This window comes from Herpailurus yagouaroundi, unplaced genomic scaffold (assembly GCF_014898765.1).
Source record: "Herpailurus yagouaroundi ecotype Mexico unplaced genomic scaffold, PumYag 164, whole genome shotgun sequence".
In the NCBI taxonomy this organism is placed as follows: Eukaryota; Metazoa; Chordata; class Mammalia; order Carnivora; family Felidae; genus Herpailurus; species Herpailurus yagouaroundi.
Genome location: NW_024412405.1, coordinates 49,639,244 through 49,653,001, shown reverse-complemented (window position 1 = coordinate 49,653,001; position 13,758 = coordinate 49,639,244).

The window sequence follows — 13,758 nt, the reverse complement described above, 5'->3', positions numbered from 1 at the left end:
CATTAAATGTATATATATACATCTCCATGGCTATGGACCAATTATGGAGGTAGTGATGTCTTCCCCAATAACTACTTCAAGTAGAATGTGTCCAAGCTGCTTTTATTAACCTATAAGAAAACTGATAATATTTTTTAGATGTAACCTACATGGAGTGTTAAAATTGACAAAATGCAAAATGCATACTAAAATATAACAGAAGTATGAACAGGATGCAGAATCTTACTTAAAAATCTTTATGCAAGACTGCCAAGCTATTTCATTGAAAGGTTGGAAAAGAGATAGAAAGTGAATAATCTTATGCTATTATTATTAATTCCTATACGTTATGAAATCCTCATTTTAACATCGCATGTGAAACGTTTGGCTTTGACTGAAGATAAGAAAAGACCGTTACCTCTGAGATTATATGCCTATGATTTCTCAATCTGCATTTATTTCCCACTTACCTCTGATATTTAACTATTATACATATTTCATCATTTCTTTCATTTTGGATAAGTACTAGAATTTACTTTCTGTTCAATGTCCAAGAGGAGAAAGGAAATAAATGAATTGGTCAAATGTGGCTTCTCTGGTGATTTTCCGCCTTAGAATGTGACATCCCAATTCAATTCAACACTGATTTGCGGAGCATGTATTGTGTTTTCGAATACAATCGAGCATACAGATATTAACAAAGGATAGTCTCTGTCTCTATGGAATTTAAGATATACTAGGAAATGAAGATATTTACACAAATACAGATTTTAGTTGGTAAACGAGTGAGGTCAGGGGAAGGAATCGGAGAAGCTTCTTGGAGAGAACATCATTTGAATTGAGCATTTAAGGGGCACCTGGGTGGTTCAGTTGGTTGCACATCCGACTTCAGCTCAGGTTATGATCTCGTGAGTTCAAGCCCCATGATGGGCTCTCTGCTGACAGCTCAAAGCCTGGGGTTTGCTTCAGATTCTGTAACTCTGTCTCTCTCTGCTGCTCCGCTCTCTCTCTCTCTCTCTCTCTCTCAAAAATAAACATTAAAAAATTTTTTTAAAAAATGCAAACTCTGAATTGAGCATTTAAGGTGGGAACGGCTTTTGGCAGTGGAGGTGTACAGGAAAATCCATTCGTTGCAGTGTGTGCAAAAACACACATAAATAAAGTCTGGATTTTCTGATTAGAAAGTTAGAAGTGTTGGGAAGGTGGGTTAGGTCGCACTGAGAATTGTAGTGAATGCTGAGTTTAGGAGATGCCACGTGAATGCCTAGTCCAAGGAAGAAGAGGCTCGAAGCCACCTGAATTAGGTTCACCAGCTGGGAGAGTTCTGTGAAAGGCCTGCCAAGTAGAAAGCGAATTTAGGAAAATAACACTGGGACAGCTTGCTGCTGCCTGGTGATCCATTCTTTATAAGATGCTGCCTAATAGCACCTTGTTCTTGGGGCACATCCAACTATTTAGCGGCAATGCCAACTTTGCTGAATCTTGCAATTCTCAGCTTCAAGCCCTCAGCAGAGTATTTATGTGTATATTTCCAACTTCCCAGAAATAATTCTTCCTTTGAAATCTGTAATCATGTTTGAAGGTTTGGGAGGCAAAAAGAGTCAGAAGAGAAAGACGAAGATTAAGAGCATGGGTGATATCATCCCCCGGAAAAGTGTTTTTTTCACATGTCCAAATTCTCCAGGCATCTCCTGGTTATCTGCAGTATGAATGCTGTGAGGCAGAATAATTCTATTCCTAAGAATTTTTGTCTACGTCTGTTGTCCCAGGAACCCCCAGGGCTGATCTAAGTATCCTATCTTATTGCTTCCATAATGCTCTATGCATATCAGTAGAGGAGTTTATAATTATTGATTATTTAGACACTGAAATAGGAAATCATGACTTAGATCAGTGCTTCCCAACTGGGGGCAGTTTTGTCTCCCATGGACATTTGGCAATATCTAGATACGGTTTGGGTTGTCAGGAGGTAAGGGAGTAGGGTTGCTATGGTTGCTTACCAGCCACCAATATCCTGTTTTGCACATTACAGACTTCCACAACAAAGATTTACCCCATGAAAAATGACAGTAATGCCCAGGTTGAGAACTCCTGCCTTAGAAAGGATGCAGTTAAGAAAAGAGGAGTGAACAACATTAGGCTTTGGATAATGGGTACTGAAAACTAAATGGATTAACAAGTCTTCTCCCATAGTTTTATGGAAAATCCTGGAAAGTCTTCTGAATTACTTAGCATAAGGACTTACGTTCAACTTTTTGTGGGTCTAGTCTGCTCTCGAGGGTGGCAGCGGTGGTGTCTTTTTGCAGATGAAAGAATGATCTCAGATTCTAATCAATACCAATAACACATATATTGGGAGAATTTCCATGGAATGAAAGGAAAGGTGTTTCTTGGGATAGCTGTTTACTTTACTCCTCCTGAAGCAGCCTGAAGCTGATTTCCTAAGAAGGACAGGCAAAACAAAATCCCCTAGCTCGGAAGGGAGAGAAAGAGTCTGCCTCTGGGACCATCTTGAGGGTCTAGTCTACTGTTGCCTTACAGGTCCATTGGCATGATCAACGTATCCTCTAGCCTCAAGTCACCTGTCCTTAATGTGTATGTAGAATCTTCTATCACGGCACTTGGAGTTTGGGGGAGCCTGGTACTGGAAAAGGTGATGATGGTAGGGGGTGGCAGATCAAGGGATGGCAGGGTTCTAGAAGCTGGGTGACCATAAATATGCTTGGGTGCTGTAGAATGAATGTCTCTATTGATCTCTTAGGCATCTTTCTACCATAAATACTGATTTTAATTCTTTCAAAGTAATATGCGGAATGCCAAAAAATGTCAGACTGACTTTCTAAATGAGGTGAGGGGAAGGTTAGAGCAAATGGTTCCTTAAAAGTTTTATTTCTCTTGACACATTCTGTTTTACCCATCTGTAATGCAAGGTGGGCGGTTCCAATGCACATTTTATGAATTTGAACTTGAAATGACTCTGGTTTAAAAATAATAATGATAATGTGTTGAAAGGGTGACAGGAACTCCAGTGGCAAAGTTGAAAGTCTGCACATTGACAGGCCAATTAATGTAAATAGTAATTACCATAGCCAATCCACATTTGAGATATTATTTGGTATAACTTGCCTAGATGTGCCTTACGTGTGTTGAAAGATAAGGTTATTGGGGCGTCTGGGTGTCTCAGTCGGTTAAGCGTCCAACTCTTGATTTCAGCTCAGGTCATGATCTCAAGGTTTGTGAGATCGAGCCCTGCATCCAGCTCTGCTCTGACAGCCCAAAGCCTACTTAGGATTCTCTCTCTCTCTCTCTCTCTCTCTGCCTCTCCCACACTCTCTCTCTCCCTCAATATAAATAAATAAACATTAAAAATAAAAAAAAATACAGTTATTATACACTGTAGTGAATGCTGGCGCTACCAACGGACCAGGAACGTGCTGGTAACCACTCGAAAGACAGAACAGAAAACCACAACCACACCCCCCGCCCCCCACCAGCCAGGAGACTTCCTTCCAGTGGAGACTCAGTCACCGACTCAGCTCATATACAAACTTGCTCTGTTTTATTTATGCTGGAATCTCTCCATATTAAAAAGCAATATAATTGCTGAAATACCACTACTGTTCAAGCTAATTTACTTCCTAATGGTCTATTTGCATAGTGGAATTTACATTTTATTTCACAGCAAATGTTATAACTCCACCTGCCCTATTTTAGATAAAACACCAAAACCAAGAGATAAAATAGAAACAGTTAAAGGAGAGAATGAATATAAGAACCGTCTCACTCATCCATCCTTACGTGGCAACACTGAACCCAGCAGCCAGAGAGGACTTGAGAAATCCTGATATTTTCTAACCTTACAGCTAGTGTACTGGCTTTCTGTTTCAATCTTCTCTCTCTGTGTCTTTGCTGCTGCAGTTCAATAAAGGTAATTTCCACAGGTGACACTGAACCATACAGAGTTCATTTTGAGGCTATATTCATTTTGAGAAATGTTAAAGACAAGTGAGGAGTTACATGCAGACGTGGAATGTCTTTCCAAACTTCGACAATGCTCCTGGTTGTTTGACTTATATTGGCCTCAGACACACAGGGGATGCAAACTTACACCACAGCCTAATATAACAAAGCACTGCCTTCTGACCCCCTTCTGTGATCCAGAGCCTGAAATTTGGGAATATATTTTCCTTTCCTCATTGAAGCACACGCATCTTTATGTATATAAATATATTCTTTTTTTCATGCTTCAAGGTTCATATCCTAGGGTGACAGCTGCCATTTTAAAGGTGACTCATTACAGTCATTTAGAGAGTCCCCTAACAGATGGATAGGACTTTGTTTCCCAGGGAACACTGACAGGTTACAATTCTCAACAGCTTTTAATCATTTCAGCAAACTATACACATCTGTCAATTACCCTATTTGGTAACGTTAATAATACAGCAATCTGAGGGTGACAAAGTGCTGGGTTTAAAAAAGAAATTATTCCATAACATTTTTACATAAAGAGAAAAATGTAGGCCAAAATATATTCAATAGCTTATTTTTTTAATCTGTAGGAAAAGACTCCTTTTGTTTTCCATAATAAATTTCATATTGATGTTATTATTCAGAAGAATCCTTAAGAGCTTCATAAATAAAAGCGTTAGGGAGAAAACAATGAACATATGAAGAATAAAACAGAAAAAAAAAAAGATTTTAAAGCACTAATTAAGCAAAGTCGTTTTTCTCTTTGAAAACTTTAATCATTGCATAATAAAGGTTCCCAGATGAGTGAAAATGGAACTCTTTCCAGTTACAAATGTACAGAAAGGAATAGAGGATGGTAGTTAAAGTCAAAGGCTGAGCAGGTGAACTGCCTCAATTAGAGCCATAACTCTCTTCCATGACTCTAGCTACGTGACCTTATATCAGGAGTGGGCAAACAATAGCCTTTGAGCCAAATCCATCCCTCCAGCTTAGTTTTGTAAATAAAGATCTATTGGAAGCCAGGCACACTAACTCATTTCCGTATCGTCTATGGCTGTTTTGCAGTACAACAGCCGAGTTGTGTGGTTAGGAATACACTGTATGTCCCACAAAACAGAAAATCTTTACTCTCTGGCCCTTTACAGAAGGTATTTGCCAGTGCCTGAATTATGTAACCACTATATATTTCAGTTTCTCCATCTGTAAAATGGGAATCAATGAGACAATTGTAAAGAAATAAATGAGATGTTACATAAAAAGCTTAGAAGCACTTTGGACACATAGTAAACTCTCATTGAATGCCACCCATTGTTGCAATGGACTCTTCCTGGTACTATAAATCCACCCACGCATAACCACAATAGAGTCTGAAAATCTTCCTGAACGTCTTTGTCAGACGAATTATTCTAAAACAAAACACAACAACAACAATAACAAAGCAGTTCGAGGGTTTCCTGTTTATTGTAGTTTCCCCGCCATTACAGGCGACCATACTTCTCGCACATGAATAGCAAACAAGCCACTTAACCACTCACCACTACTCCACCAGAACCCTGGACTCCTTTACCTTGTTTGCTATGAGCTTTCAGAAGTATGTAGTCCATGGTCAAATGCTTCTCAGTAAAGTTAAACAAGTGGCAGCTGGCACCATACAGCTCTCTTATAATGAAAACATGAGGTGGCTGCCATTACACAGTCCTGCACTAATGAGAACAGTGGGAGGCTAGCATTACAATGGTCTAATGAAAACAGGAAATGGCTGGCATTAAATTGGTATAATAAAAACAGGAGGTGGCTAGCATTACACTGGTAGAATAAATAAATTAAGACATGTCAGGACGCCCCAATCTCATCTGCATTATATATGACCATGGTACCCACAATTTAGACCAGATCCACTCCCAGTCAAACCAGTGTGGGATGAAAATAAGATTTGTTTTTTTCATACTGTGCTTCAAAAGTTTCTTTGTTTCAATTTGTGTTTCCCTTAGGCTAATGCAAGCGTGTTGTAAAATAACGATATAATTTACATTGAGATCTTTTTTTTCCCTCTTAATTCCAAAAAAAAAAAAGTAACATTCTTTCTGACTCAGAAGATGGCTAGAATAAAAGCCAACAATTCAAAAGGAGTTTCTAATTTAGTCCTTGCCTTTTCCTCTCCTTTCTCTTCTAAGTATCCAATGGTGACTAAAGACGGCAGAGTTGCATAAAACACACTAAAAAGGAGCACAGAAACAAAATCAAACGCAGTAGAGAAAAAAAAAAAAGAACACAATCCATCATTTAACTAATGGATACCTCCCCCCCACAACTCCAGAACAAAAGGTAGGGATTTCATATATTGAGTGACATAAAATATATTTATATATTAGTATAGATGTGTACATCTTGTGTACATCTCTCACACAATAGATTTACAAGAACTTTACGTTTTATTCTACGTCACAGAGCCAGCTGTATCTGATTCATCCTGGTCTTTTTAATCTGGGCTGAAAACAGAGCAAGTTGGCACAGTTCAAGGTCAGCACATTAAGACAGCACATCTATCCTCCAACACCCATGTGCTCCAACACCCATGAAAAAAACACCTACGTTAGTAACTGTAAAAAAAAAAAAAAAATGTTTGGGATGCCTGGGTGGCTCAGTCGGTGAAGCATCTGACTTGGCTCAGGTCATGATCTCCGGGTTTGTGAGTTCCAGCGCCTCACCAGGCTCTGTGCTAACAGCATGGATGTGGACAGGAGCCCACTTCGGTGTCTCTATCCTTCTCTCTCTCAGCCCCTTCCCACCTGTCTCTTTAAAATAAATAAAGATTAGGGGCGCCTGGGTGGCTTGTTCCGTTGTGCGTCCGACTTCAGCCCAGGTCATGATTTCAAGGTCCGTGAGTTCGAGCCCCGCGTCAGGCTCTGTGCTGACAGCTCAGAGCCTGGAGCCTGTTTCAGATTCTGTGTCTCCCTCTCTCTCTGCCCCTCCCCGTTCATGTTCTGTCTTTCTCTGTCTCAAAAATAAATAAACGTGGGGCGCCTGGGTGGCGCAGTCGGTTAAGCGTCCAACTTCAGCCAGGTCACGATCTCGCGGTCTGTGAGTTCGAGCCCCCCGTCAGGCTCTGGGCTGATGGCTCAGAGCCTGGAGCCTGTTTCCGATTCTGTGTCTCCCTCTCTCTCTGCCCCTCCCCCGTTCAGGCTCTGTCTCTCTCTGTCCCAAAAATAAATAAACGTTGAAAAAAAAATTTTAAAAAAAATAAATAAAATAAATAAACGTTAAAAAAATGTTTTTAATAAATAAAGATTGAAAAATTAAAAAAAGAAAATGTTTGATTTTAAAAACATATATATGAATGTTGTACATATAACATATATGTTCATATATACATATGTATATATGTTATACATACAGCATTCATATATATTTACACACACTTACAATGATTTCAGAGGAGAACAATACCAGACGAACTTTTATGCAAAGGATGGTGTTTCTGCAGGTTCACCTACACTGAAAGTTTTAGCTTCCCTGTGTAGAAAACAAAGGGAAACATTCTGGTCAGGTAGCCAGGTGATAAAATAGCGGTGTGATTCAAATAAAGTAAAAATATTGATAATAAAATAAAAGCTTTGAATCTAGTTTTATACATTGACATTTAGTTTTCTTTGCGCCATAATTTTTATTAGTCTTCTCTAAGACTTGTGAATTAGCTTAATGAACAAATCCAAATTCATGATCTAATATATACTGAAGAAGCAAGTAAGTGGCGAGAGAAGATAATCCTATGCTATTGCTACCATATTTTTGTATTTATGTATGATTCGCTTTTTCTTCCTGAACACGCCCTTATAAGAAATGACCAAAACTGATATTATTAAATTTAAAATAATCATGGACAAAAAAGTCAATTAACATTCTTTATTAATTGTTTTCAAAGAGGTGGAATTTATAATGTAAAAGAAGTCATTTCTGCCACATGTTTAAAGCCAGAATTAAATCTAAGATGTGCTGAACGTTAATACATGCGTTGCGTAAAATCTGTTGCTGGGCTTGCATGGGATTCACAGACATGGCTTAATCGAGACACAAAGTGATGTGTGCCATGCATTCAAAATTAGCACCTGGCCCAGGGCCACTAAATTTGGCATCCCAAGAACTGATTCTATCCTCTGCCAAGTTTCTGCAGAGACTAGACTCACTGAATTCTGAATCACAGCCTCTAATTTCCCCTTCAACAGACTCTCTTTGAATTGTGGGATGGGAGAAACTTGCAAGTGAACATAAAAATTGAATGTGAAATATAGAACTCTCCAATGAAGAACATTCTAGATAAAAGATGGATACAGAACATGAAATATTTCCAATTAATCAACTGTAATGTGGACAGCTTACTAGCCAGCTCACCCTGCGTTGAATTTGTTTGTTTCCTACACAAACAGAGAGCACACTACAGACTGCCCGCACTGCCAAACTCCAAAGAAATACTTGAGAGCTTATGAATTTTGCATACCATAAATTTCCTTGACAGGTCTCATCACATTGTAAGCAATATTTTTTATTAGACAACTTTGTGGAAGAAATGGCATTTTGCCCTAATATCAAACTAACCAATTCTGTCATGGTTGGCATCTTTATTACATTATTAAATACATCAGTCAATACCACCTGGTGTGATTGAGGCTTGTTATGTAACTCAGATGGTTGTTAAAAACTCTGCAGTGGTGGTGGTGGTTGTCGTGTTGTTAAATCAACAGGCAGAAAATATTTGATTGAAATTTCAGAAAAAATATGTATCACCACTGCAGCTATTTCTGATTCAAAATAATGAATTGACCTTTTCTCAGATTATGCCCCAAATCATTTTATGGGTGTGTTCCAGTGAAAGTACGATGTGAAGCATTTGATTCTACGGGATTTCAGCTTTGCGTAGCATACTGCGACCCAGGAAACCTAGCACCTGAGAATTCCAAGGGGATCACAACTGAATGAGGTGTTAAATGTGTGAGGAACTTGAAAAGGCTTGCTTTGAATTGAAAAGGGGGAGGGTAAAAACACTTAAGGAAGAGGCGATTTAATAGAAGAAAAAGGAATCATTCTTTAGTTTTTTTTTTAATAGCTCTAAAGAAAGAGCTTCATAACTTTTCTCAGAGGTCAATACGGTAATTTTTAAATAGGTAGAAATAATGCTAAGGGAGAGAAAACTCAAAGAAACAAATTGCAAGTGTTTAGCTTCCTCTTCTCTCAAAGCTCATTAAGAGAGTTTGAAATGCCTAATAAGGGGCGCCTGGGTGGCTCAGCCAGTGGAGCCTCCTACTTGGGCTTGTGTCGTGATCTGGCAGTTCCCGGGTTCAAGCTCGGTGTTGAGCTCTGTGCTCACAGCTCAGAGCCTGGAGCCTGCTTCGGATTCTGTGTCTCCCTCTCTCTCTGCCTCTCCCCAGCTTGCACTCTGTCTCTCTCTCTCAAAAATAAATAAACATTAATTTTTTTTAAAAAAATAAATGCCTAATAAAGCAACGGCATAGGATCAAGTTAAATTTCCACTGGCAAAGTCAGCATTATTTAAAAAAAAAATGTATCAGTATCTAATCTGGAAAAAGCAATTTAATTTCTGATTTTCCCCAAATCCTGAAACCTAATGCCTTATCCCATTGTTTTTCAAAGAAAAGTCAAATATTCTTACAGTCTTATCCAGAAACAGCAAAACTGCCATGAGAAATTTCTTATTTTTGATATACCTGAACTCTTAGGATTCCACAAGAAGAAATCTTGGTAATAGACCACATTGAAACAATTTATATCTGACTCACTTGAAATAAAAATGAAAAGTTGGTGGAAGATTCCTTAATCCAAACGGAACCTATCACCATGCACTTTCGACAGTACTTTGTAAAGGATATCAAGTGTAAAAAAATCTTCTGAAAATGTAAAATATTTAGGTTTAAGAGATATACATATTTTAATAATACTACTCAATAAAAATAGTTCTTTTAATTTAAGATCAAATTATTCTTAAAAAAATAAATGCCTCAATGTATATATGCCTATAAGGCGAATCTCAAGTTTAAAAAATTTAAAAATGACCACCTGAGAAAACTAATCCCCTGGAAAGATTCCCCTTTAATTCTTACAACGCTCTTATCTCTGCCAACAGAAAAACCTTGCTGAACCCTGGGAGAGGGGAAGAAGGGGTTGTGTCACAAGTAATTATCAGAGCTCCCACACCTTACCTGACAAAAACAGACTGTGTGTTATTGCACATTTAAATGTCTCCAATAAACTCTACTGAATACTTTGGTAACGTCAGGGTCATTTACTAGAAAGCTCATATACTATAATCTCATTAAAAGTTAGACTTTTGTCGTCTTCTTTATCCCATTTCAGTTTCTTGGCTTAAGCTTTTTCTCGGGAAACTATCCCTGTTCAGTTTTCATCACTCTTTCATCTTTCAGAGATCTCAGGAAATAATAACTAAATTTGGCATGCAGTTCATAATTTAATATTAAATTCCTGAGAATATACTGAATCCACATTTGGGAGAACAGTTGAAGGTGTGAATGGTCCATTCGATGCTGGATCTCCCAGTAACTAGATTATGTTAAGAACACAGTAAAAAGGGGTTTAAAAGTAAAGTTTCTTTTTTTAAAAAAAATTTTTTTTTTCAACGTTTATTTATTTTTGGGACAGAGAGAGACAGAGCATGAACGGGGGAGGGGCAGAGAGAGGGAGACACAGAATCGGAAACAGGCTCCAGGCTCCGAGCCATCAGCCCAGAGCCCGACGCGGGGCTCGAACTCACAGACCGCGAGATCGTGACCTGGCTGAAGTCGGACGCTTAACCGACTGCGCCACCCAGGCGCCCCAAAAGTAAAGTTTCAAAGTGATTTTTATGTTTGGTATTTTTTAAAGGGTCAAATTGATTATGAGGAGAATAAAATAATTATTGGATCTCCTCACAAATATGTTTTGTGTTCATAATATTTTTATTTTGAATGATGTACGAAGGGGTGCGATATTCAATTTTATGTGTAAATTCCATGTGATAGCTATGTATCTATCATCTCTCCATCATCTGTCTCTGTCCCATTTGTTCGCTAGTGAATGCCAACTAATGCAAGTGGTGTACCACAATATTATCAATGCTCAGGACCAATTTGTTTACTAGTAGTTAGGTTTGGGACAGTTGAGGACCAGACTGGGAAATGTAATCTGAATTAATTTTGTGTCCAAGGCATGTACAAGTTAATTCTCCCAAACGTCTTCATCGAAAGAGTTGCCACAGAAAGTAACTACCTAGCTGTTTTAAATTTTAAGTAGAAGTCAGTAAATAAATGGAGGGATGGAGAAATTGGTGTTAAGAAGGGAATTCTCGAAAAGGGAAGGAGTACATACGAAACCAGGATGACTGAAAGATTGTGACTTGGTTACAAAATTATATTAGTAGGAAACTTTACACTATAATGATTGAATGCTGTCAAAACGTACCAGCCTATTGAATGAGTTTTTGGCAAGTACATTGTAGAGGAAGTTTTCTCAATATTTCCTTGCGATATCTCTACTTCCTTAAAGTAGAACATACCTAAAAGTCGTCAGTTGTCAACAAATTATTTGCATCATTGCGTTAGTTAATTGTGTCCAAGAATCAATGCAAAACTAGGTATGAATTTCATACGTTGAAAGTTCTTGACTGAATAAAAAAGGGCAAATCTAGAAATTATATCCAAACAGGAGTGCAAATCAAATAAAACTCAAGTTAACCACAATTAATTTAAGACGGTGAATGATTGTGTTTTGTTGAAACTAAACTGCCATTTGAAACGTGAATAAGAATATGACACAATGCTCTGTTTAGGGACTGACTGCAGGTGGTTTCAAGTTAGGCATTGCTAAACTACTGTGCATCTTATAATGACACAAATCTCCTACCACTTTACTCTTCTAGAACTATTGTAAAACATTCATTAGTACACATACCCTGATGTCTTTTGTAATGAATGCTTTACATATTAATTGTCTCTATTCATTTCTCTTTAGCTTACTGCAATATAGTGTGGTATAGGTCTTAACTAAATGACTAAAATTTTTATGATTTAAGAAATGAAAACGTACACTTTGAAAGCTCTGGTAGAGAATATTCTGACACTCAAGGATATATCTGCATATCGCAGAGAACATATGGGCCCTGATTAAGAGAAACTTCTACTATAGAAAGATTTTTTTTACTGTGCTTATTTATTATCCTAAGACTTTTTAGTCCAAATTCTTTTTGTTCTCCTTATCTTGGGCCTCATATTTTTTTTCCTCCAGAATATATGCATTCGATTTTGAAATGGCAAAAGGATGTGCCATAGAAACATAATGAAACACATGGTCCAACATTAGTAATTGATTTTATAAATAGAAGTAGAGTTTATGCCCTTATACACAACTCATTTGTAAAAAGCTAATCATTGCCATCCAGGGAATTTCCACCACATGGCAATGAGTTTAGGTGACACGATAGTCTCCCAAATGAAAAAGGTCAATGAGATAAGGCATTGCTTAACAAATCTTTAAATTTCTCCATTTTGGCAAAGTTCCTAACAAGGAAGCAAGAAGTGGCATTGAAGTGTCTCATTCTCACCTTGATGAGCCCTTAAAATGTAATTTACTGTTGCTCTCAATTACTATATATTATATAAGTGATGACTATTTTTGGCTTACAGCAGCCTCACAATCAAATGATGAAGAATAAATGTAATGATCGGTTCTTTTTTAACAGAAATCTGGTGTTAAAGCAAAAAAGATATTTAGACTAATCTGTACGACTCCCACTTGGAGTTTTAATAAACTGCCAAAACAATGTGCTAAAACCAGAGTAAAAGAGTTATTCCAAGAAGACAGATATTTTTCCCAAGGAAAATCAGTGATTGCCTTCAAAAGGAAGTGATAATTTGGTATGTTTCCAAGTGTGTTATTTGTATTAATTATCTAGATTCTAGAAGGTCTTATTTCACATCGCTAAGAAACTTTGTAACCAGCAATGAATTCAAATGTTCTGAGTATGGCAAGCATTTGATAATATACTTTGATTGCAAATACGTTTTCTGAAGTTCTATCACATGTGCCATATATATATCTCATGATATATATGTATGTACATACATTGGTTGTTTAGGGTCTACATGGTGGCCGAAAGCAAAACAACAAAACAAAGCAAACTAACTGAAAAACATTGGCAGGAAAGATGATACATATGGATGTGGGTGGCAGTGTTTGAACAACAGATCTGGTCGTCCCTAAGGGAATATTTTAGGGAAAAAAAAATATTTATACCAAACTAGTGCATTGTGTTACATTGCGTGAGGGTTTCTACCAAATATTTGTGTGCTATCAAAATGATAACCTTTGCCATTTTTGGCTTGGTGCCTTTAGATCTCAATTATGAGACAGAATTTTAGATGTTGCCTTGCTCTCTCTTTGTCTTACACGTTTAAAATTTTGTTTCTCTTTTACAGAGTTAGTTTAAAAATATTGAGTTTGAATTATTTATGTGTATATTGAACAACATGAATAACTCCCTGTATTTATTTCACCAGGCCCATCATTTGGACTAAAAACAAACAAGCAGAACCAATATATTTGAGATTCACTATGTAATAATATTATTTTTCTTAATTTTTAAAAACTAAACAAACTCACAGAGAGAATATGACATAATTCATAAAGAGCCTCAGGGTTTACTTGCCTATAATTAAAATACTAATTAGGCAGAAAATTCTGAGGAACAATTGTGCTCTACTTTTGTTTCTTGTAGGCCCCTGTTTTGGCCCTTCCTCATTTCAGTTT